The 26935-nt window shown below is 44.1% G+C and overlaps 1 non-coding gene across 1 annotated transcript; it reads right to left on the reverse strand.

Annotated features, from left to right (window-relative positions):
* Window positions 1–8823: 8823 nt before the first annotated feature.
* LOC131746733 (U6 spliceosomal RNA) lies at window positions 8824–8933 on the reverse strand. Its single transcript, XR_009332637.1, has one exon. It is a non-coding gene; the product is annotated as a U6 spliceosomal RNA (small nuclear RNA).
* Between the last annotated feature and the right edge of the window lie 18002 nt (window positions 8934–26935).

Consider the following 26935-nt stretch of genomic DNA (forward strand, 5'->3'; position numbering starts at 1 on the left):
TCTCCCAACTTCCAGGCTCAGAAATGCCAGGGGAGGGGGAGGAATTGTATGGGAAAGACATAATCCAAAAATAAGTCATGATTTTAAACAATCAGTGATGTGTATTAAAGAAGAATCCATTTGAAATTGACTCTGGGGACATTCTCCTTGAATGGCATTGAATGAGCAGAGAATAAAATGCCATCCTAGCACATTACTTCTCTCTATTTACATAATGATAAATAAGTAAACTCTGTTTCTTGGAGATCAAAAGATAACTGTGGGGCTTCCCTGGTGGCGCAGTGGTTGAGAGTCTGCCTGCCGATGCAGGGGACACGGGTTCGTGCCCTGATCAGGGAGGATCCCACGTGTCGCGGAGCAGCTGGGCCCGTGAGCCTCGGCCGCTGAGCCTGCGCATCCGGAGCCTGTGCTCTGCAACGGGAGAGGCCACAACAGTGAGGCCCGCGTACCGGAAAAAAAAAAAAAAAAGATAACTGTGGAACGTTGACGGAAAAGAAAAGATGTTTATGAAGCTCAAATGCACATAACGTATCCATACTTTGTTATACAGCAGAAACTAACACAACATTGTAAAGCAATTATACTCCAACAAAGATGTTAAAAAAAAAAATGAGAACAGGAAGAGGTTGGAGGTTGTATAACCCACAGCGAGAAGTCAGTAGAAATGTCTAAAATCAATGCATTGAGAAGTAACCACACAAATCTATCTTTAGAGGTGTAGGGTGACCACTAGAAGAACTAAAAACAGAATCATTTCAAGTGGTAGATTCCAGATTGCTTTCTGAAGATGGGAAGGCAATTAACAGCATTTCGTTTACTTGGTATTTTTCCAATAACAATCTCTAGTCCCTAAAGCAGCCTCAAGGGGCAGGCTATGTGGGTTCAAATCTCAGCTCACTTATCTTGGTTCAATCGCTTCACCTTTCCAGAATTCAGTTTTTTCATCTGCCAAGAGATGAAAACAAGTGGGCCTACCTACCCAGGAGACTGTGAGCCTCTCCATTCTCAAAGGATTGGTCGGAGCTGGGTTTTGAGGCAATTCAGCTTCCAGCAGAGCCTTTGCCTCCTTAATTCTGAATCCGAAATTGAAGTGAATATGTTAACAGAGCAGATTACAAAAGCATGCAGCTTGCTGGCCAAAGAGCTCAGATCTCCCCAGCAGCTGTCAGCTGTGGTCGGGCCCCATGGGCAAAGGGACTGGCGGCTCAGCAAGATTTGCTCCTCCTGACTTTGACCAGATGAGCTGGCTTTCCCAGCTCTACCGTCCTGTGACATCTTTAGTGGCTTCCCACTTGCTTTTGTACCAATCTCACAGGATACTAAACATACTTAATAAAGTTGTCTCACCCACTTGGTGCTCAGCACATGAAAGTATTTCCAGATCATTTGTATTCTCAGGAAGTAAGAATAATACTTTGAGTACCAGATGCTATACTAGCAAATCATTTTCATACATACATACATGTACATATATATATGCATATATATTCACAGATAATTCATAAATATATGTTATATATTCTGCTCAACTGATCTCTACAGCTGCCCTTTGGTAGATGTAAACCAAAGGAAGATCAAGGAGGTTAGCTGATTTGCCAGAAACTGCACAGCTAGTAAATGGGTGAACCAAGATTCAAAGCCCAGGCTGCCAACTCTAAGACTCTTTTGACTGTAAATCATGATGTCTGTATGACACCTTTCACATTCTTCAAGATTTCCCCTGAAAATCTGGCACATAAATCATTCAATTCAAAGAGCTAGCTGGCCCTGGTCAATGCAGCAGCCACCAGCCACATGTGACCAGTGAACCCTTGAAATGTGGCCGGTCCAAACTGAAATGTGCTGAAGTATAAAATATACACCAATTTCTAAGACTTAGTACAATGAGAAAAATATGAACTAGCTCATTCATAATTTTTATATTGACTACATGATGAAGTCATAATATTCCAGATATACTGAGTTAAATACAATGTTATTAGAATTAATTTCACCTGTTTCTTTTTGTTTTTTCAGTGTGACTATTAGAAATTTTTTAATTCTATATATGGTTCATGTTACAGAATTTTATCTGTCAGACAGAGCCAAGCTAGACTGTTCAATTAACAGAGACATCTGTGGATCAATAGAGAAAACACTGGTGGAGAAGTCAGGAAACCTGAGTTCAAGTCCTAGCTTTGACATCATCTAGCTGTGTGGTCTTAAGCAAACCCCTCACCCTCTCTGAGCCTCAGTTTCCCCTCTCTACAATGAGGGACTAGATCAGATTATTTCAATGAGCCCTTCCACCCTGACAGTCTAAGTTTGTACCAGCAAATCTCTCAGTTCTCGGCACTTACTAACATCTTTGTCTTGTGGGAATTTCTCAGCCAGGAGTTCTATCTGCCCCATCTTGGTCATAAACTCCTTGAGGATAGAACAACAGTAAATTATCACCTCTCTGTCCCCCAGCCCCAGTCTCACTGCACTGTATAGCAAGCACACAGTGGGCACTTAATCATAACTTGTTGGTTTGAAACTTCTTTAAAGTCTATTATTAACAGTCCCTGCTTCCTTTTCCTTCATCTCTCCATTCCCCCCTCCCCTTGCCACCCAGGATTTCCCCAAAGATTCACATATTACAATTCCAAGGAGCGTGAAATAAGAGTGTAGTTTGGCAAAAGTTTAAGCAACTTCTTGTCACCCTATATGCATCAGCGAAGTGTAAAGCTGAAGGGTGGGTGTCACCTTCCAGCCCAGGACTTGGGATCCTACTAGGATCATCAGAGGTTGCAGAATACAAACAGTGGACAACTTTTTGTTCTGAGTCTGTCTTCACCCATGTTGAATAGGCCCCCCAAGTCACATTGTTAATTATGAAACTAATTTGATTAAAATTAAAACGCAAGTGAATTCACTTCCTGAGCAGTTCCTCTAGTTTCTGCTTTTAAGACTATGTTCTGAATTTAGTTAGATTACGAATTGCCTGAGAACAGGTGCAGGGCCTTGAGCATCTTGATATTTGGTGCCCTCATGGCATTGGGCAAATTGGAGAATGTCAAAAAAAAAAAAAAATCTTTGCTGGCAACAGAGAGTTAAATAGAAGCCGTCATCAACTTCAGGAACTTGGGCTGAGTGAAGTCTTCATTTAGAGCTAATGTAAACTGAACTGTGACCAAATGCTAGCACCCCGTGCTAGGACATGTGGCATTTAATCCTCTTAACCATGACGCAGGTTACTATTATAATGCCCTGTTCAGTTTACCTGGGAAGTTCGTTCCTTTCAAAAATGTGTTTTGAGCTCCTATTGTGAGTCAGACACTTCTAGACATTGGGGTCTGTAGTCTAATGAAAGGGAGATAATAAACAAATGAACAAAAAAACAATATCAATTCCACTCCTAGATATATACCCAAAACAATAGAAAACAAGGACCCAAACAGAAACGTGTACACTTCACAACAGCACTATTCACAATAGCCAAATGGTAGAAACAATTCTGAAGTGTCCATCAACCAATGAATGGATAAGCAAAATGTAGTACCTCTGTACAATGGAATGTTATTTATCCTTTAAAAAGAATGAAATTCTGACACATGCTGCAACCTAAATGTATCCTGAAAGCCAGACACAAAAGGACAAATGTTATATGATTCCACTTATATGAGGAACCTAGAAGTAGGCAAATTCATAGAAACAAAAAGTGGGATAGATGGACTTCCCTGGCGGCCCAGTAGTTAAGACTCTGTGCTTCCACTGCAGGGCCCATGGGTTCAATCCCTGGTCAGGAAACTAAGATCCTGCATGCCGCATGGCACGGCCAGAAAAGAAAAGCTGGGATAGAGGTTACCCAGGGCTGAGAGGAGGAGGGAAGGGGGAGTTATTATTTAATGGGTGTAGAGTTTCTGTGTGGGATGACGAAAAGTTCTGGAAATAGATAGTGGGGACGGTTACACAGCACTGTGAATGTACAATGGCACTGCATCATACACTTAAAAGTGGCTAAAATGGTAAATTTTACGTTATGCATATTTTTACCACAATAAAAAAATCAATTAAAAAAACTAACAATTTCAGATAGCAGCATGTAAATGGGGTGAGGTGATAGAGATTAAGGGTGAAGATGGAGCTATTTTAGGGGGTATTATCAAGGCAGGTCTCTTTGAGAAGCTGACATCTGAACTGAGACTTGCAATGTGAGAAGGGGCCAGCCATGTAGAGAATGTCCCCGGGGGAAGGATGCTGCAGGCAGAGACAACAGCCAGGGAGGGGCTCTCCAGCAGTTGAAGGAGCCCAGTGTAGCAGACTTGTTCAAAAATATTCATATCTGTTTTTCTCCTTCTGACTTACTTCACTCTGTGTGACAGACTCCAGGTCTATCCGTATGCTAACATATATATATGGAATCTAAGAAAAAAAAATGTCATGAAGACACTAGGGGTAGGACGGGAAGAAAACACAGACCTACTAGAGCATGGACTTGAGGATGTGGGTGGGGGGGGAAGGGTAAGCTGTGACGAAGTGAGAGAGTGGCATGGACGTATATACACTACCAAACGTAGGGTGGATAGCTAGTGGGAAGCAGCCGCATGGCACAGGGAGATCAGCTCGGTGCTTTGTGACCACCTAGAGGGGTGGGATAGGGAGGGGAGACGGAGGGAGACGCAAGAGGGAAGAGATATGGGAACATGTGTATATGTATAACTGATTCACTTTGTTGTAAAGCAGAAACTAACACACCATTGTAAAACAGTTATACTCCGATAAAGATGTTTTAAAAAGTCATATCTACATGGTTCATTATAGCTAAAAACTTTGAACAACTCCATTGTCCATCACCAGTAAGATGGATACACTAGATGTTATACGTTCACACAATGAAGTGCTATACAGCAGTAAGTTAGGACTATACACAATGACATGGGTGAATCTCACAAACATAAGTTAGAAAAGAACACATCCAGGGAATTCCCTGGCGGTCCAGTGGTTAGGACTTGGCACTTTCACTGCCAAGTGCGCGAGTCCAATCCCTGGTTGGGGAACTAAGATTCTGTAAACCTCGCGGGGGGCAGCCAGAAAAAAAAAAGAACACATCCGGTAAGGCTGTATTCATATAGAACTAAAAATAAACATAATTACATCGTTTGAGGATGCATACTGTTGGAGGACAAAGAGAATGAAAAGTGCCCACTGAACTGAGGGGATCTTGAGACTGAAAAACGAGGCAGGCAGCTCCATACACTCAATGGGTCAGTTTATTACAGGGTAACTTGCTCACAGAGTGGGATCGGGCAGATGGCAATCTGGAAGCATTCAGGGCTGCGCTCTACAGCACAGAGGGGCCATTGGGACGATGTTATAGTTAACCTAGCGAACGGGGGTACATGCTTGGAAACACAGAGTGCTCCCTAAGTCAAGATTTGTGAATGAGTAACTAGTCTCCTGCGCACTGGGAGTAAGTCAGCCAAGGTCTTCTCATTGTCTGGGAACTAAGAGCATAGAGGCCACCTGGACCTAACGATCATTAAACATTATCTATTAACTACAAAGCCCCGGACAGAGGAGAGATTTGCTACCATAGTACATTCGTTGTGGCATGCAGACTCTTAGTTGTCGAATGCATGCAGGATCTAGTTCCCCAACCAGGGATCCAACCCGCCCCCCTCCCCCACCCACCGCATTGGGAGCCCGGAGTGTTACCCCCGGACCGCCAGGGAAGTCTCCATATGTGTACTTTTTATATATGTAAGAGTCTGGGGAAAGATATGTAACAAATACATAACATAGAATTAAGATTCAGAATATACAAAGAATTACCAAGAATCAATAAGAAAAAGGCAGATGTATGAGTCAAGGTCCCGTCAGGTGACAGAAACCACACAGTCATTTGAACGGGGAAAGCTTAATGTAAAGTATTGTTATCTAATAATACGGGACTCTTAGAGTAATTAATGACTAAGGTGTAAAGAGAATGCCCAAGAATGAAGCAATAGCTGATACAGGGAACAGGCCTTACCTATAGGACTGAGGCAGAGCGCCCGAGGAAAGAACAAATCTGGAGGAGATTCAGACCTCATGAGAGAAGATGTTGCTCCACTAGATGGTGGAGAGGTTTGCTGAGATGCCGTAGGCCAGGGCTGACAAGCAGAAAACTGCCCACTTGGGTGAGAACAAAATTCACTAGGAAACTACTTAATGGAGAAGAATAGCTGGGAAGCCACCCAGTGGGTGCCAACAGAACTCACTTAGAAGACACCCACGTGGTGCCCCTGAAACTCACTGGAAGCTGCCCACAGGGCTGACTCTACAACTCACTAGCATGAGCACGGCTGTTTGTCCCACATACCACTGGTCACGGAACATTGCTAGCCACTAGGCATCACAGGAGCCAGAAAAGAACACGGAAATCCTGAAGAGGAGCCCCCTTCCCCCTGCAGTTTCCCCCAGGCATGCTCTACAGACAAGGCTGATTATCATGCCCGCTGGCAAAGGGAAAATATTTACAGGGGTCTTAACTATCTTAACTATCAAAAGCAGGGCAATGAATAGTGGCTTTAATGCTGAGACACAATAAATTGTTAACTGACACCACAAACAAATAACCCAGCGTATCCTTAGAAGGCTAGAAAAGAAACTGGTAAAATATCTATCTCCAGGGAGAAGTTCGATGGACAGCAAGGTAAAGGTGCATGCTTTCCATGGGCAGACCCCAGGGGAACTGCCAGGAATGAGACACCCACAAAGAAATGTGCCCCAGAGAGTCAGATGTCATCTGCCAGAAGTCAGATGACATCACCTGTAACAGGCTGGATTTCAGAGCATCAAACACAGAACTGAGATGGGGTGGCCAACCAGAGGAGGCATCCCCTACTCTGTGGAACTGCAGGGGGGTTCCCAGAGAGGGGATCACAAAAAAAATACACAAAATCACCTCACAGGACAGTCATCCTTAGATTTTCCACTACTTCAGTAGTAATCTGGCACCAACGTCAGATTAGTAGTGAAGCCACCAAAAACGCTCTTTCCCTCCCCCTGCCCCAGCCCTAGAGGGACCCAAAACAGGGCCCAGGGAGTGGGGAGGGAGGGAAAGGAGAAAAAGAGAAGATGCCAACCATGTGTCCTCCCCACTCTGGGAAAAGGGAAACTTTAAATTGGATGATAAAGTCTGAAGGTTTTACATCAGACTGGACTGGAGCTTTTTAGTACCCTGTCTGCCAAACCCATCAGTTGGGTTTTTTTTTTTTAGTTTTTTAACTTTTGTTTTATATACAAAGAGGTCATATTGTTTCTGCATAAGGTAGATTTCTGGATGACACGTTCAAGGAAGTTCACTTAGTCCAACTTAGTCCACCATGAGGCCAGCCCATAAAGATGGTGAATGATGAGGTAAGCCCTCCTGCACCTCCAAATGATGTTCATTCTGTTTCCCAAGGCTGATTTCTATCAGTCCTCTTTCATAATTAAGGTGTTTTGTGGGATTTTTTACTGGAAGAATTAAGGCCTTCCTATGCACAAATATTGTTTCTGCCACTGTTGCTAAAAACCTCCTTTGTGATATTAATCCCCACTGGAGACCAACCCTCTCCATGTCAAACAACAGAGGTGCCCATTTCACTTGAAAGATCGTTTTTAAAAACCTCCAAATTCTTCCCAATTCAAGACAGTTTATATTGTCTCAGTGATTCCCAGAGTTCAGAAGCATTGAAACTTATTTTTCTAGCAATAAAAGACAAATTTAGCTAAAACACGTGCCACTACAAACATTAAGCTGCCTGAATCGCTCCCCTCTGGCTAATAAACATTGCAGAAATTCCAACAGGTAAACTAATCTGAGCTCCTACTGTCTTGTCAGGAGAAAATGCATAAAAAATAATCCTGATTTACCCCTATTATTGAAAAAAGAGAAGGAAAGAAAACAAGCCCGAAAAAGATCTTCAAAAGCACTCGTAAAGCTGCAAGGTTCTGCCAAGCTCTTATGGGTTTTGTGAAATCTTACCATTCACAGCACCGCAAAAACAAACAATTCCACATACACTTTCTTGTTTCTGCCATCAATTTGCACCTGGGTTGGTGGATCCACTTTCAAGACCAACAAAGGAAAACTTCTTTAGATTCATGCTGGAAAAGACCTTACCTTGTTCCACTGAGCTCATAAACTGCTGGGAAGCATCGGGGTTTCTCAGTGTAGGTTCACAAGTCAGTCTCTAAGAAGATATCTACCCCATGCAAACACCCAGTGAAACAGACTCTTTTCTTAAAGCGTTTAGTAGATATAACAGCACTAGTAATATTGATAAAATGAGTGCACCAAACCCCTCTCTATGTAATATCACTATGAGTTAAAGCTTCAGACACACACATTAACAAAGTGACCAAAATTACTCAATGATCCCATTTTCTTCACAGGAAGCCAAAACTTAAAGAAGCAACTCCATGACCCGTGCTGCAGGTAAGTAATATATTTTCAGTCTAAACTGTCCTGGAGGCCGGTGACAATGTTCACAGCTCTGTAAAAATGGACAATAAAATCTTTAAAAGAATTTTCCGAGGTCAAACTAAAAATTTAGCACTATCTAAGTGGGGCTTGATAAACTAAAATACTAGTTTAAAAAAAAAGTTATTTTAATGAACAGTGACTTTCTGAGTCACTGGTGTCTCCAAGATACTTTTGTGGGGGTTTTTTTGTTTTGTTTTGTTCTGGGCTTAAAGAACAAACATTCATTTCCCAAAGATCTGGAGGCTGGGAAGTCCAAAGTCAAGATGCCTGCAGATGAGGTATCTGGTGAGAACCCACTTCCTGAGTCTTAGAGGGCTGTCTTCTGCTGTGTTTGAATGAGGGAGCTGAAAAATATGGAACACTTCACGAATTTTCATCTCATCCTTGTGCAGGGGCCATGCTAATCTTCTCCGTTTCATTCCAGTTTTAGTACTATATGTGCTGCTGAAGTGATCACTTCAAGACACCTTTGGATCTTAATCACTCACTTGTTCTTTGATCAAATGGAAAACCACTGCATTAATTCCATTTGGGCAAGTTGTCACTATGACCTTACTTGGTCTTGTTGCTTCTTGCTGGAGCGATTTTTCTCTACTCCTGTCTCTATAACTCAGAGGCTTTTACCAGTGATCTTGCCCTGACTGTAAAATTCTAGTTTCTAAAAACAAAGAATGCAAGGCTATTGGTTGGTCTAGAACATATTTTGTTAAATACATTGATTTCCTGAGCTGACCACTGACCAAAGTAATATTCTGCTGTCCCTGTCATCAGTAGCTTTATCCTGCTTTTCTATCTCCCAATCCAAGGCTGTCCCCAAAACTTCACTAGATGAGCCTTAAGTCAAAACACCCAAGTTCTGAGGACTGCATCTATCTCAAAAAAGGACATTCCATTCTAATTTATTTAAACCTCACTTTACAGTTAATCTTGGCTCAGAATTAAACAAAAACTTAAATAGAAAACTCAGTCAAACAAGTTATTCACATGAAGTCATAAACCAGCAACCATCCACCCATGCACCCACCCACTCATTCAGCCCACAAATATTATTGAGCACTTACAAAGTGCCTGCGTGCAGTATTAATTACTTGGAATGGCTCCCTGAGCAAAACAGACAAAATCCCCGCCCTTATGAAGCTGCCATTATAGTGGGGATGGAGGGAGGGGTGGGGGGAACAGAGAGGGGTACTGCTCAGCTGGTGCCAGTACCTCTGAGGGGCGTACAGTGAAGCTGCTTCTGCAGGTGTGAAAAACACTGCAAAGTGGATTCAGCTGCTGCTACAGGAAGGAACTGCCACTGCTGGGGTAAAGATCTGTAGCTGGAGAGATGTTCACCAGAACAGGAAGCAAACTGGGAGGAGCAAGTCCCTTCCTCCTCCTCCATCCCTGCAATCTCCCTCAGGCACTGTCTATGCAGAGTCTAACAGGGAACAGCTGGCAAAGCAGAAATGTAGTTTGTAGAGTCCCAGCACCAGCATTGCAAAGAATATATATAGGAAGGTGAGTTGGAGCTAAAATAGCTTCTAACTGGCACAATAATAAAAAGATAATTTAGGTTAGAAGATGATAAGGGCTTTGGGGGAAAGAAAAGAGCAAGGTAAAGAGGATCAGGAGAGTGTTCCATTTTAAATAGGGCAATCAGGGCGGGCCTCATTGAGAAGGTGATTTTTGAGTTATAACTTAGAGTGATGAGATGTACCACTAATCTAACAATGGTCCTATCCAAGATGTCTTCCAGGCAGTCACTGCACTGCCAGTAATTGTCCAGGACCAGCAAAATTCACTGCTTCAGGCCTTTCTTACCCAGATTTATATCTGAGACAGAACTGCTCCTATTTCTCACATTTCCTTTCCCAATCCTATGTAAACAGATGCTTTAAACTGAATCTCAGGGACAAAGCCCTTTCCTAAACCTGAAAAGATACCTGATCTGAGGGATTTATCACAGGTGGAATCATCTGGCATGACTCCATATTCCAAGAACATTCTAAAGAAAGCTTCTTCTCTGAAACAGAGACTTAACAGTTACACACACACACACACACACACACACACACACACACACACACACACACACAGGCATTCTTCAGCTTATGAGACTATTGATGCCAAGGCTGGGAATAAGCAAATTCGTGAGAGCTGTCCAGTCATCTCAGAAACCATTTTAGGGGGAATTCCTTAGTGGTCCAGTGGTTAGGATTCTGTGCTCTCACTGCCGAGGGCCTGGGTTCAATCCCTGGTCAGGGAACTAAGATCCCACGATCCGTGTGGTGCAGCAAAAAAATAATAATAATAAGAGTAATGCTGCACCTTTGAGCTTTCAGAAATGATTTTAAACATTGGCATATTCCACTATGTAAAATATAAGGGCTTTTCAGATAAAAAGTAAAAGCCTGGGTAGAGTGACCCACAGAACCAAGTAGCCTTGAAATACAAATTAAAACCATGAGGAGACATCACAACACTCCCATCAGAATGGCTGAATTAAAAAGACTGACGTGTTCACAAGGGCTTAGAGCAACCGGAATGCTCATCTCTTGCTGGTAGGAATATAAGATGGTGCAACCTCTTCGGAAATCTGTTGAGCAGATTTTTCTAAAGCTAAATATATGGCTACCTTCTCATTCAGCAATACCAATCCTAAGTATATACCCAAGAGAAATGGTTGCACAAAAAGACATGTACAGAATGTTCCTAGTAGCTTGACTTGTAATAGCCAATGACTGGGAAAAATTCAAATTAGTCAACAGATGAATGGGTAAATAAACTGTGGCAGAGGCATATAATGGGCTGCTACTCAACAGCAATGACAACAAAACAGCCCTCTGTACACTTGTCCATGAAGTACCCTATGGGGCCTTCCTGGGACAGACATCCCTATGTCCTCCACCTTCCTCTTGTTTGCAGAAAAACTTTAGCCTCCTAGGCCTTCCCCAAATTCCAAAGAATAAATTTAATCAGAGAAGTGAGAAAATGCAGAAGCAAAGGGAAACAGTCAAGCAAGACAAAATAATAATAGTTTAGCCATTAAATGGAGTCAGGGATGTTTAGTTCCTCCTCAAGTGCTATAGATAATATTCTGAGCTATATACATTGAGCTGTTTTGCAGATACTGAAACCCCCACCAGATGGAAGAAGTTAACTGTATGCTGCCCACAAGCATGTAGACCCCAGACCAGTTGGAACCAGAAGGCTGATGATGTTGACTCCCAATTACCTCACTACCAACCAACCAAAAGTATGTCCACAAGCTAATCATGCACTCCATAACCGCCCTCCCTTACCCTGTCTTTAAAAACCTTTCCCTGAAAGCCATCAAGGAGTTTGGGCCTTTTGAGCATTAGCCGCCTGGACTCCTTGCTTGATGTGCTGCAATAAATGGTACATATTCCTTCACCACAACCGGTGTCAGTAGATTGGCTTTACTACACGCGGGCAAGCAGACTCAAGTTTGGATCCGTAACACACTCAGTAACTTCGATGAATCTCAAAAACAAAAATATTGTGCAAAAGGAGCCACACACAAGAGCACATACTGTATATGCAAGAACAGGCAAAACTGATGATAATAGAAGTCAGAACTGTGGTTACCTCCAGTGGCGGAGTGATATGGATTGGGAAGTTTTGAGGAAGCTAGCTGGGTTGCTGAAAGCATTCTCCACCTTGATCTGGGTGGTGGTCACGTGGATATGTACATATGTGAAAATCCATCAAGCATTTAGGATTAGCCTGGCTATGAACTTTGTAATCTGTGTGTTATCCTTCAACAGATAAAAGAAAAAGAGAGGAAGAGAGGGAGGCAAGCATCTTTCCTTAGGGAAGCATGGTAAGAAATCAAATAGTCTATAATCATCAGCTGACTGCTCAAAGAGAAGTATGTGCTCAAATCTATCAAATATGATGCAGCCTCATCAATCAAGAGAAACACATCAGAACAGTCCAATTATAAACAAAATTCAAGCTGCTGTAAAATCTTTGAAGGTTATTCTAGTCAGCTCCACAAACTGGACAAGTGCCCTTAAAAACCTTTTAAAATACTAAAAAGTTTGTCCTGTGTTTCCTCTTATATGACAAATAGTGATGCCTTAAATCTTCCTATGGACAAATTAAAGCAAGTCCTAATCAAAAAGGCACTTAACCAAATATATACATCAATCAAAAAAGGAAACAAATAGTTCTGATATAATTTGATCAGTATTCTTTAGAATAGTAGAGAAGAGTGTGGAATTTGGCTGGCACTCAGTGTTTGAACAAACAGTTCAAAAATTACGCTTCTCTGTCTCCACAATAAAATATAAATATCTGAAACCACCTAACCAAGTGGATGACATAAGCCAGTTCATTAATTGCAAGACATTTTTCAGACAGCTGGTCAGCTACACAAGTCCCCCACCCCTACCTCTGCTGAAGGACACAGTTCAGGAGATATAAAAAACATTTGATTAGTAAAGAAACAACACAATGTCCAACATCAAGGGCTACGGTAAGTAGTGATAAAGCCATATCATGTAATATTGTGTAGCACTTAAAAATCATGGAGTAGAAGTCTACTTATTGACATGGCCAATACACACATAAAAAGATGCTCAGCTTCAATGAAAATCAAAGAAAAGTACATTTAAACCTAAAGAAATGTATTTTACAAGATTATCTGTAGTAAAAAAAAAAATCTAGGAACAACCTAAATGTCCATCCACAGGGGAATTTTTTAATAAGTTATAGTGTACCTATACTGTGGAATACTACACAGAACAAAGAGAATGAAGTAGATCTACGTGCACTGACAAGGAAACACAACTATTGTATATAACGAATTATTTTAAAATTTTATTTTATTGAAGTAGAATTGATTTACAATGTTGTTAATTTCTGCTGTACAGCAAAGTGATTCAGTTATACATATATATACATTCATTTTCATATTCTTTTCCATTATGGTATCACAGGATATTGAATATAATTCCATATGCTATACAGTAGGACCTTGTTATTTATCTGTTCTATATATAATGGTTTTCATCTGCTAGTCCCAAACTCCCAATCCATCCCTCCTCCACCCCCCTATAATGAAGTACTTTTAAAGCCACAGAAGAATCTGTATAAAGAAGCTTTTCCACTTAAATTTCAATGTCTATAGATTCACAAAAAGAAAAACTCCAGAAAAAAGAATGTCAACACTTCCCTCCACCAACAGATGGCACCGACTATAGTGAAAGGTCATTTTAGACCTGCCATGGTGAACAATACAGTCCATTACTCAACTGTGTTGACATCCTTGTGCCCAAGTAATTGTTCGCACATTATCAACCCCATAATAACCAATAAGCATAACACCCTGAGAATCTTGAAAGCACTAATAAGAGGCAAAATTACAAAAGTAACAAATGTAGAAATAACATTTTCTTTGAAAGTGGTGAGAAAATAAGGAATGGAAAGTTACAGGTGCATCTGGAAGGAATTGTCACCGTGAGAGCAGTTTTAAAGCACACAAAAATAAAGCATGCGGACTTCCCTGGTGGCGCAGTGGTTGAGAATCCACCTGCCGATGCAGGAGACACGGGTTCGTGCCCTGGTCCGGGAAGATCCCACATGCCGCGGAGCAACTAAGCCCGTGAGCCATGGCCGCTAGGCCTGCGCGTCCGGAGCCTGTGCTCCGCAATGGGAGAGGCCACAACAGTGAGAGGCCCGCATACCGCAAAAATAAAAAAAATTAAAAAAAATAAAGCATGCAATAAAGGAAAAGAGCTGTGTCTATTCAATCCAAACTAAGCAGAAAAGAAAAAAAAGATAAGTGAGACTGATGAAATGGAAGAAGTTTCAATCTGTGGCTAAAATGATCAGGATCAAATCAGCTATTGATCAACTAATTTGTCTGGAAGTAAGAAGTGCAAAGACTTAAAGTTTAAGCCCAAATTGACATCAGCCCTTATGAACTTAAGGAGAGGGAAGGGGTTGAGCCCCAGGGCTGGAAGCACCTCCTACCCCAGTTAACCCCAGGTGACAGAGAATGGCTCCTGGTGACTGCCTCCCCCCACCAAGCAGCTCCACTGCTCTCGGTTTCCCCTCAACTGCCTAGAGAGAAGAAACCTTGAGAGGCGGCAGTCTCCCTAAATTGATTCCCCAGCCTTGAGTACTGGAGAAGAGGGACGAGTAAATCATGTTTCTGTTTGCATCCTAACCCTTTTAGGGCTTTTGTATGGCCAACATCACCCCACATGAGACAGGAAGGAGGGATTTGACAAAAACTGGTTAGAACCTACTAAGCCCAAGATGGTGGAAGATTCGACTTCCAGTAGACCTTGAGCCTCATTATACGCTCATTGTAATACATTAGCATAAGCTAAGTGACACACGCACAGGTGCCATGACAGTTCCGAGGCTGACCTAAAAGGACAAAAGTGGGCGGTGGCCCAAATTCTGGAAATTCCCGCCCCTTCCCCAAAATAGTTGGAATAATCCTCCCACTCGTTAGCCTATGAAATTACCCAGCCCATAAAAACTAACAACCCCATATTTCGGGGCGGTATCACTTTTCAAAACGACCCTATGCCCTGGGACCGGTCTCCCTTCTCAGAAGGACCGCATTCTGTCTATGGAATGTGTACCTCTCTAAATAAACTTGCTTTCACTTTACTATGGCTCGGTCTTGAATTCTTACTTGTGCAAAGCCAAGGACCCTCACTTGGCAGCCTATCCCATCCCTATCGGTCACTTGCTTGAGACATGGGACATGACCATCCTCTCGTGCCCCATTTTCCTGCAACATACAGGCACCTGCCCTGGAGAAAGGTGAAGATTTGTTCTAAGACACTGGGGGGGGTGGTAGGCAGGGAAGCAAGGCAGACCCATAAACCAAACCAAATGAGTCCTAATCAAACAGGCAGTTATCCAAGTATACATACAAATCCAAAAAAGGAAGCAAAATCATTTTTCTCCAGACCCACTCCCACCCCCTCCGCAGGCCTCACTTCACATGTGGCCCCCTCCACTTAGCTCAAAAAAATATCTGGGCTTCCCTGGTGGCGCAGTGGTTGAGAATCCGCCTGCCGATGCAGGAGACACGGGTTCGTGCCCCGGTCCGGGAAGATCCCACATGCCGCGGAGCAACTGAGCCCGTGAGCCATGGCCGCTGGGCCTGCGCATCCGGAGCCTGTGCTCCACAACGGGAGAGGCCACAACAGTGAGAGGCCCGCATACCGCAAAAAAAAAAAAAAAATCTGGAACAACAGTGATTCATCTTAACACAAAAATATAGAAGGAAACATAATTAACTGCAAATACTATGGCAAATATTAAGTCCACATATAAAAATTGAATATCACTCAAAATTCAGGTTTGAAGTTATCACCCTTGGTCACCCATGGGGCAGGCAGGGAGCCTTCAGGTCCTGGGTTCTCGGCTTTCTGCCCTGTTTCCAGCTCTCTTTCACCCCCGACCCCCTCCATGGGGCTTCCTTAATTTCCCAAAAGTCTGACCTCATCCTGAGAGCCCATTCACTATCACATACAAGAAAGCCCTTCCACATCATTTTCCATTTACTAGAATTTTCTTTTCACCATTTTTTCCCCCTCAGGAGGAACTTTTCCCTCCTGCTGGGAAAAAGGAAAAAATTCCTTTCAGTCAAGAGGTCAGTGACCATGACCTCCAGAAATGGTCCCCAATAAAGAGATTCATGGGTGAACAGGAATCTCCAAGAATTGCCACAATAACACACAGGAGTTTCCTTCTAAGGTTCGTTTGCACAAATGTGGTCCCATCAACAGAGAGACTGTGGTCCAACACTGACACGTGTGAAGGAGGAGGATGCCTGCTGCCTCCTTTCTGGGGTTCCCGGCCCCCTCTTGTATCTCTTTGAGGGCTGCCAGGAGGTGGTGTCTCCCATGTTCTCTGCCGACAGCCAACCACTCCGGACTGCACATCTTGTTGCCCCTCTTGAACCAAAGCCCCCCGGTCTGCAGCCCCCACTGTGTCCTCAAATGCCACCCAAACCAGTGCTGTCTGAGGCACTGGTCCATCGGTCCTGGTCACATTGGCCTGGACACCAGCACACCTCTGACTCGCCCCTCATCTGTCTGTAGCTTTGAGTTTCCCAGGCCATTGCCAATTTCTTAGCAACTGTCAAAGATAAACAAAGCTGGACATAAGTTAAACCAGCAAAACCAGATTTTATTCAGTAACTACCGACAGTAGGGATATTGCTGAGTTCCGCACACTTTGTGCAGAGGTGACCAGGGCATTTTAAAGGGAGAATGAGGGAGTAGGGAGGGGAGAGACTGGGAGACTGGAGGTTCTATCCTTCCGGATGAGTGCCTTTCAAATGGATGGATGACTCTCAGGTCCTTGGAAAAGACACTCCTGAGTTGTAGGAGTTACATATACATCTCAAAAGGACAGGAGAAGAAGCCTTTGTCAGTAAACGCTCTAGGAAAGGGAGGTCAGAGACCTAGGTCAGGCGCTAACAAACAGTAAATTCTTTTGTCAGCCCTGAGCTTTTCCAGACAGGAAGGAACTCAAAAGCGGGCTCTGAGGTCTCAGGGACACAGCCTTAGGCTGCTAGAAGCCATGCTAGGGTTGGTTGCATCTCTTAGTGTAGGGGTTTGGATGGAGTCATCGTGTGCCAAGAGTTCTTGTATTTCTCCTTACCCGTCACCCAGATCCCCACCCTTGGGCTCCTGACCTTGCTGTTGCTACCTGCCTGCCTGCCACCCACCTCAATTCTTGTCCACAAGCTGCCAACAGCATCACCCCAAATGCCACTTATACATCTGACTCTGCAGCCTGCTTAACAGCTGCTGGCAGGGGAAGGACTCAACTTTCTCTTTGCTTGGGTTTCTGGTGCTACAACTCTCTCAGCTTTTACACCAGGAGCATTTTCCTTCCCCAGCGTAACCATGAGCCACCAGCAAGAGTTCCAGCTACTGCCTCACCCTGTGTAGAGGAGCCACTGCCCACACCTGTCCAAGGCCCCATAGCTGGGCCTGGCATGGCCACATTCCTTCTTCCCTATTGTCACCTCTCCCAGGGAACACAGTTTTTTTAGTTTCAAAATAGACCTTTGAAATTTATGGCCAAGGTCATATTTGAAAAAAAGAGGGTGGGGGTTGGGAGGGGAAAAGGCTGTTGAATTTTAAAACCTAAGTCATGAAAGATTCAAAGCACAATATTTATGTCTCAATAAATTCAGAAGGGCTTCCCTGGTGGCGCAGTGGTTGAGAGTCTGCCTGCCGATGCAGGGGACATGGGTTCGTGCCCCGGTCCGGGAGGATCCCACATGCCGCGGAGCGGCTGGGCCCGTGAGCCATGGCTGCTGAGCCTGCACGTCCGGAGCCTGTGCTCCGCAACGGGAGAGGCCACAGCAGTGAGAGGCCCGCGTACCGCAAAAAAAAAAAAAAAAAAAAAAAAATTCAGAAGAACGTGCAAGAAAGTAAAAGCAGTTTTTCCAGGTGCAGGATTGAGAGGAGAGAGGTGAGTTGGGGAGGAGAGCAGGGAAGCTTAAGTGTTAGTGTGTCACTGAGTAGGGACCCTGCTCCCTGCTATCTTCAATCCCGGGCCCATTCTCAAGAATAGAAATGATAGTAGAATCCCATAAAGGCTCACAGAGGACCCAAGAGCAGAGAATCACCCTTGCTGAGGCCCCAACCAATGCAAAAGTTGACTGCAGTTGTATGAGCAGTCCCAGCCAAGACCAGCAGAAATGCCGCCCAGCGCAGCCCAAATAGCTGACCCACAGAAACCTGAGCAAATAATATGATTGTTGTTATAAGTCACTGAGCTTGAGAATGGTTAATTACACAGAAATAGATAAATGAATTTGGACAAAATCGCTTTGTCTAAATTTGTACTGGGAAAAAGAAATAAACAACAATCATTTCTATAGCAAGAGGGTTATGTTTTTAAAGATGGGTAAACCTGTGTATGCTCTCTATATGCAGAGAAAATGTCTGGAAGATCACAAGAGACTGAATGATGGCTGGAGAGAGGAGCTGTGGGAGAGTGAAGCATACTTTCCACATGTCTGAGAGTTTATAAATGTGCATTACATTTATAATAAAAGGAAATTCATTGAGTACTTGGCTATATACCAGGCACTGTGCTAGGCATTAGGATTTAAAAATTGAGCTAGATATTGTTGTCCCTGCCCTGAGAAAGCTCCAGGCCTAACCATGACAGCCATGCAAACAGACCACTGATAGCAATCTGAGCAGAGATAGGAAAGGCATAAAGAAGCAAATGGACAATTTTATGGGGCAGGGTACGTAATGAGCACACTGGGACAGACTGAAAAAGTTCACAGAGGAGCTTAAAAATAAGTAAATGCTGGTGGCATAACTGGGGGAGGACCTGAGAGTAGGGGTGGAGGTGGGTGGCACTTCCCACCTCTGGGCTTCAGATCTTCCCTCATTCTAAAATGAGGGAATCAGGCTAAGTTATCTTGGACGCCACTTCCAGTTCTGAAGCCCTAGGCCTTCCTTCACGTTCTGTCCCTCTGTTCAGGTAGCATATTCATCACACAGTGAGAATAAGAAAACCTACACCATATGTAGGGGAAGCTCAACATGTGGACAGAGCTGTAAACTGGGACTCAGGGATGTGAGTTTCTTAAACAGACTTCTACAGGCAGATATTGTTTTGTCTTCTGTGATTCAAACACCATGTGTGAATTTCAGAGGTCAGGTGTAGGGGAGGAAAAATATTTCCTCTACCGATCTTAATTGGGGCTCTGTAACAAAAGACAGCTTAACAAGAGAAAACCAACAGAATTTTGTCAACATGTATATTTCATATAAACATGAGAGAAACTCAGAGATGAGTAATTTAAGGAGGTAACTTAGAACTCAGGCTTATGTAGTTTATGTAGCATCTTCAACAAAGAACAATAAATTTGTAGAGCAATGGCAGGTCAAAAGAAAGAAGTTTCAGGCTTCAAAGGGCAACAAACTATGTGAAAGTAAATACATGGGGGGAAATTAATGGAGTAATTTTGTAATTAATGGAGTAACTTTGTTTGTTTGTTTGCAGTAACGTTTGTCTCTGGGCTGATAAGAGTCCAGAGTCTTATAGTAAAGGAAAATTTATATCCTCCATTTAAGCAGAAATGGGGAAGGTATAGAGAGCTTTTCCTGCATTTGCTATTTCTTAATTGCCTTCAGCTCAAAATAATTCTTACATTAAAAAGGGATATTTTGACATATTCTGGTTTACTTCACAAGTTATGTAGACCAGCCATCCATCTGTAGATGGAATCACTGAAAAAAAATGGGGAATTTCAAAACAGAGGACAGTGTCTTATCTTGGCACCCAAGGCAAGTTCCTAGAACCTCAGCAAACCTTGCAGTGTTTTGGGAAAGAACACTGGAGTCAGGAAACTGAGTTGGAATCTGATTCCAGCTGTGTGACCTTGGGCAAATTACTCACTCAATTATTCTGTTTCTTCATTTACATGTTATTTACAAGTAACTGAGCCTCTATGAACCCACTCAAGACTTAAAATCAATTTCAAACATAATCACATTAAAACACACACACACCCCTGAAGGCAAAGAAGAGTAATGAGTATTTTTCCTGGAATTATAGTACACATCACATAGCAAAACTTCCCCAAAATCTTGACTTTGTAGGGGAGGAAAAATAATTTTCCTTTTACACTTATGAGTTCTTAGCTGAGACCCTTGTAGTAAAAAATAGAGAAAAGCATAAAAGAAAAAAGCGAACAGAAGTTTATTGACATGTATGGCTCATGTATACATGGGAGATACCCAGGAAAAATGAGCGCCCCAAAGAGGTGGCTTTAGAATTCAGGATTAAATACTATGTTAATAGGGAAAGAGGTAAGGGAATGTAGGCCTCTTAGGGGAGAGTATGCAATTTGGGGGAAAGATGAATGGGCTCTTAGTAGAATATATGGGAGATAAGATAGTTTGTGACAAAGTTACCTGGGTGTGGTATTGACATCCAGTCTCCTTTCCTATGATAAGAATGAATCTTCCCCTTAATGAAATTCCCAGGGAGGGGATTTATGATATCTGAGTTCCTTTAGGAGGATTTATCTTTAGGCAGATAGGGGAGTTCAGAGAAAGCCTCTCCATGCTTTTGTTGTTTATCAAATGCCTACAGTTCAAAATAATAGATATATCAAAGCAGCATACTTTGGGGCGTGGCATGGCCTAAACGCCTACAGTCATATTTTGTGGTGGCATATTCTACAGCCTTCAGCTCTTCCTTCAAATTCCTCTCCCTTTAGCAGCTGCTACAGTTGTTCCTCTCTCTGTCTCTCTCACTTACATCTTCCAGCCCCTCTTCACCCTCCAGCCTTACCCCCCAGGTCCAGCTATTCCTTTCTTATGAAGAGCAGTGACTCCACCTAACACCCTCCTTAGACGATTATCTACAACTATTCATTAAAATACTTTTGGTCTCAAAGACTGGATGAAGAACGCAGAACTTGCCAAGTGTTTGGGAGGATTAAATAAGAAAAGTATGTCTAGTGCCCAGAGAGAGCAGACACAGCAGATATGTGTTCCTCTTTTTGCCTTCCTTTCTCCCGGACAGTAGTGGATATTCAGAAGTGGAAAATGGGGCAGAAAAGCAAGTTGCCTGGGCTTCCCTGGTGGCGCAGTGGTTGAGAGTCCGCCTGCCGATGCAGGGGACACGGGTTCGTGCCCCGGTCCGGGAAGACCTCACATGCCGCGGAGCTGCTAGGCCCGAGAGCCATGGCCGCTGAGCCTGCGTGTCTGGAGCCTGTGCTCAGCCACGGCGGTGAAAGGCCCGTGTACCGCAAAAAAAAAAAAAAGAAAGAAAGAAAAGAAAAAGGGGACACAGAGGGGCTTTTGCACCTGGGAAGGCCCCACAGAATCCTGCTCATTTTCAATCCCTGCTTTTTCTTTGATACTCCTCAATCCTGAGGGGAAGGGGGTGGGATAATAAAGGGAATACAGTTTTGAATGAGAGGTTAATCATAAACCCAGCATGGGAACTTGGTTTTAGGGGAGCTCGGTTTCACTAGTTCTAGTCCCTGTGAGCAAAACCAATTGCACCCAGTCAATGCTACCTCAAAGCATGCTATGTGGCAGTTTCTTCTAAAGTTAAACAGTATTTAACCACATGACCCAGCCATTCCATTCCCAGTGTTACCCAGAAGAGGTTAAAGTATATGTTCACACAAGATTTATACACAAATGTATATAACAATTTTATCTGCAATAACTAAAGACGGAAAACAACCCAGATGTCTATCCGCAAGAGAATGGCCAAGCTGTGGTCATGTTACGGAGTCCAAGCTTGTACTGCCCACCACACAGCAGGCCAGCAAATCAAGAGACGACTTGTTGGGACAAGGAAGAGTGAATTTACTCAGAAAGCCAGGAGATCAGTAAGTCTAGTGTCCCAAAGAACCAGCTTACCGGAGTTAGCATTCAGCCTTCTTTCATACTAAAAGGGGAGGGTGGGGGGTGGGGTGGGGTGGGGGAGGAGGTAGCTGGTTGCTGCAAACTTCTTGGTGCTGGAATCCTTTGTTTCTGCAGCTGTCCCTGTAGGTCAGGTCACGATGTTCCTATAAACCTCCCACAAGACAAATGTTATTCTCTGTTCTGCAACTTTTCATGTCTATATGAATGGAAAAGTGTTACACCTTTAAAGGTCAGAGCCTTGAGGATGGGCTATCCTGTATATTTCAGGCTGCAGACAACATTCTTTCACAAAGGTGCAGAGCCAGCATGACTAAGCACAGGCCACAGAGCTCAAGGGTTAGCGCTAAAGGACTAGATCCAATATGGAGTCACGTTTGTTCTCTGTTACAGTCACTCCATACAATAGCACCAGCAATAAAAAGGAATAAACAGGCAGCCACACAGATGAATCTCAAAAACATTATGCTGAACAAAAGACACTCACCACAGGGCTTCCCTGGTGGCGCAGTGGTTGAGAGTCCGCCTGCCGACGCAGGGGACACGGGTTCGTGCCCCGGTCCGGGAAGATCCCACGTGCCGCGGAGCGGCTGGGCCCGTGAGCCGTGGCCGCTGCGCCTGCGCGTCCGGAGCCTGTGCTCCGCAACGGGAGAGGCCGCAGCGGTGAGAGGCCCGCGTACCGCAAAAAAAAAAAAAAAAAAAAAAAAAAAAAAAAAAAAGACACTCACCACAAAAGTGCACATACTAGATGGTTCTATTTACATGAACTTCTAGAAAAGGCAAAATGAATCCCTGGTGACAGGAGATCAGTGGCTGCCTGGGACCAGGGGTTGGGGAGGGGGGAGGATAACTGCACAGCAGCAGAAAGAAACCTTGGGGGGTGATGGAAAAGTTTTATATCTTAATTGTAGTGGTCATTATCCAAGTGTATATACACTGTCAAATCTCATTGAACCATGCACTTAAAATGGGTGCATTTTATTGGATGCAGATTCATCAGTAAAGTTGGGCTTTTAAAAAACTGTTCTGGGCTTCCCTGGTGGCGCAGTGGTTGAGAGTCCGCCTGCCGATGCAGGGGACACGGGTTCGTGCCCCGGTCCGGGAGGATCCCACATGCCGCGGAGCGGCTGGGCCCGTGAGCCATGGCCGCTGAGCCTGCGCATCCGGAGCCTGTGCTCCGCAATGGGAGAGGCCACAGTGGTGAGAGGCCCGCGTACCACCAAAAAAAAAAAAAAACAAAAAAACAAAACTGTTCTGTTTCTGCAGGTCTCAGAGGCAGGCTCTGAATACAGCACCTGGTATGTAACAACTGATAGTAGTTATTCCAGTATCCCAAGGAAAACCATTCCCAATCCCGAATCTGGGGTGCCCTGGAGAACACCCCCCAGAAGTCTTTCTCACCCAGGGTTGGGTTTGTGCAAGTTCAAAAGCTGATTGAAAGGGGTTTCCTAACTCAGCTCTTCCTGCTGTGGCGGAGAGCAGGCCTGAACTATTTCAGGCCCGAAGGCAACATCCTTGAGAAGTTCTATCTGGAAGGAGTGGGAGATCGCCATGGCAACCTGTCCCAGGCCCAGCCCTGGCCAGGCTCCAAGGCACACAAATAAAGCCATTGGAATGTGGTGCAGGGCAAAGGGTGTGGGGGAGGGAGGGGGAGAAAGTTGCCAAGTTTCCATGAAAACCAATAATGTGAGGCCTGAGGCCCTGGGAGCTGTCAGGGAAGCTGGGGGGGTGGGGGGGCCCACAGGATCAGCCCCAGGGAAATATAACATGTGCACAGACAGACAGACTTGTACACACACACAGCCTGCTTGGAGAACAGCAGCGCTGCTTTTTGCAAAGAGAGGCCTGATGAAATGAGAGCCCTGGCTTTAGAGCCTGACAAACAGCCCTTCCAGTGTCCAGTGACACTTCCTAGTAACCTCAGGCAAGTTTCTGAGCCAGTTATCTACTTGGCCCACTCCCTCCCCTCTTTGCCCGGAGGTCACCTTCTCCCTGAGACCTTTCCCAGTAACCTTACATCAAACTGCAGCCTCCCCTGCCCCAGACGCCTGCTCTGCTTGATTTTTCTTCATGGCACTTGGCACCACCTGACATATGAGATATTTCACTTATTCATCTTGTTTGTTGTCTTGTTCATGTCAGTTCCACAAGGGTGGGGATTTTCATCTGTCCATGCTTTCTCACCAGTGCCTAGAACAGTGCCTGGCACATAGTAGAAGTGCACAAGGAACATGACAGCATGGACTTCTCTGTACATAGCTTTCTCATCAGCAAAATGGGGATAATTCCACCACTGTGGGGTTAATGGGAGGGTTAAAGGAGTGGGTTTAAGGCTTGAGGTAGGTGCCCAGCCCTTAGTGGGGTTCCACTACGGCAACTCACTGTTAGAGTCTTCATTTAGTGAGGCTTAATCGTGAACAGGTTCCTCATTACCACCCTTCTGCACTTTGGTCCACATTTAAAATCAACTTTCCTGGGTTCTTACTTGCTACCCTGACCCGAGTCCAAGAACTTACTTGTGTCCACGTTCTGCAAAACCACTAGATATTAAAGACAATGGAATCAGATTTGACGCACAGAGGCATTTCTCTCTCTCTAAATATTTGTTAGGAGACTGAGCAAATGAACTAATTAATTCATAGGAAAACAAGGTCTTAAAAATGTACAGACGAGGACTTCCCTGGTGGCGCAGTGGTTAAGAATCTGCCTGCCAATGCAGGCGACACGGGTTCGAGCCGTGGTCTGGAAAGATCCCACATGCCGCAGAGCAACTAAGCCCGTGTGCCACAACTACTGTGCCTGCGTTCTAGGCTCGCAAGCCACAACTACGAGCCCATGTGTCACAACTACTGAAGCCCGCGCACCTAGAGCCCGTGCTCTGCAACAAGAGAAGCCACCGCAGTGAGAAGCCCGCGAATCGCAACAAATAGTAAGCCCGGCTCACCACAGCTAGAGGAAGCCCGCGCACAGCAATGAACACCCAACACAGCCAAAAAAAATAAAATTAATTAATTAAAAAAATGTTTTTTAATTTACAGACGATTTGTACAGGCAGGGAATGTTTAACGTGTCAAAGGAGAGAACAGGTATTTCTTGCCTTCTTAGAATGTGCCAGGTGGCATGTTAAGTACCTGACATGTCTTATATTGTTTCATCCTGTGTCAACCTTACAAGGAATGTATACAAGAATGAACAAACTGAGGTCAGAACACTGGCCTGAGGCCGCAGAGCATTAAGTAGTGGGACAGGAGTTGAACCCAGAGCTGACAAGCCCCACTGCCTGTGTTCCTCCTGCCGCCCCACCCCACCTCCTTTGAAAATTCATTTGGTAAATGGCCTCTTTGCCAAGCTAGGGACTTTGGATACATTCTGTTGGCAAATCTAAATAAAAAGCAACTGATTATAAATATATGGGAACTACTAAGGAAGGAGGAATTATTTCTGCCTGAGATAAATCAGAAAAGCTACGGAGGGGAGGTGGGACTGTTTCGGGACTTGTATTTCTATTTCATTAAACTCGTGTTTGCAGAGGTTATCACTGGCTTTTGGTTCCAACACATGACAATGAACAGCACTTTCTATTCATATGAGTTTTCCATCGTGTCATATTTTCAGCAGGTCATTCCTTTGGGATCCCGTACTTTTATCTATAGCCATTTACATCACTTCATTGCCAGAATTTATCATGTTCTGGCAACGGCCACTTTCTGAGGGGCTGAAGCCTCCAGCTACAAACCTTTAAGAAAGCAGAGAGCGTGGAGTTTGGAGCCTGCTTGAACCCACTCTCCTGTTCAGTGACTTCACAGAGGAAACTTGCAATTAGCCAAGATGAAAGCATTTACACAGCAGAAACAGACAAATGCTTTCAAAAGAGGCTCTTTTTTGTTTCCCCTAGAGAGCCGTTGTTAAACATTGCACCAACACACAATGGGCTTCACTATTGTGAAAGAGCAGAGAGAATCCTGGATAGAAGTCAGAAAACTTGAGTTTTAACCTGGTGATATTACTAACCCACTGCAACCTCAGGCAAGTCATCTCACCTCTCGGGGCCTCAGTTCCCTTTTCTATTGAATGGAGGGAGATTGACTAGATTCAAAAACCAGTATTGTTAGGCCCCCAAGTTATTCCTCAAAAAGAAAACAGTTTAGAAGTTCTTCAAGCAATCTTCAATATTAAAAAGAATGAAAGAAAGAAAAGAAAACCGTGCATGAATCAATCCCCTGATAAGACCCAATAGGTTAACTTAAGGAATGAATTGTGCTTACTGGTTAAAATCTTTCAAAATCTGAAACTCAGGGGAAAGACAATAAAAGCAGTCAGCCCTCTGCTCCCCTCAATCCAATATATTGAGCACCGGAAATGGGGCGGTCACTGCTGGTCACTGATGCTCTCATGCTGGGGAAGACACAGTCCCTGCTCCCGGGAGCTTGCAGACTAGGGAGGTAGATAGACAAGCAGGCGCATTGTAACAAAGGGGACCCATGCTCTGATGAAGGAAGAAACAGGCTTTAAGGGAGCATAGAGCAGGGGCACTGTGAGTGTTGCGAGAGTAGAGGACAGCTTCTTGGGAGAAGAGACATCTAATGGGAATTAAAGACCAGAGGTCAAACAGGGTAGGAACATTGGGAGAATTTTGCAGGCATGGAAAGTAGCTGGAAAGCATGGGACTAGCTGGTGCCAGAAAGGCACACAGGGCCTTTTGTATCAGGTAAGGGAGTTCAGAATTTATCTTTAGAGTACCGGGAAGCCATTGAAACGTGTGTAAACAGGTGAGTAATTTGAACGTTATAGAGCTCATTCAGGCTGTTATGTTGGGCAGCAATGGAAAGGAAGCAACACTGGAAGCTGGGGGACCGGTTCAGAGGCTCTTGCAGCAAAACAAGTCTGGTGACTCGGTAGAGTGCGAATGCATTAGGGCGTGTATAAGTACCCTGAGGCTGCTGTAACAAAGTACTGTTACGGAACAAGGTTCTTGGCCTTCCCCAAGCAGTAGAAATTGACTAGAGGAAAGACAAGAAATTCAGGCACGGCTTTATTGGCTCCTCTGCTGCAGCAG

Source organism: Kogia breviceps, chromosome 1 (genome assembly GCF_026419965.1).
Source record: "Kogia breviceps isolate mKogBre1 chromosome 1, mKogBre1 haplotype 1, whole genome shotgun sequence".
Lineage (NCBI taxonomy): Eukaryota > Metazoa > Chordata > Mammalia > Artiodactyla > Physeteridae > Kogia > Kogia breviceps.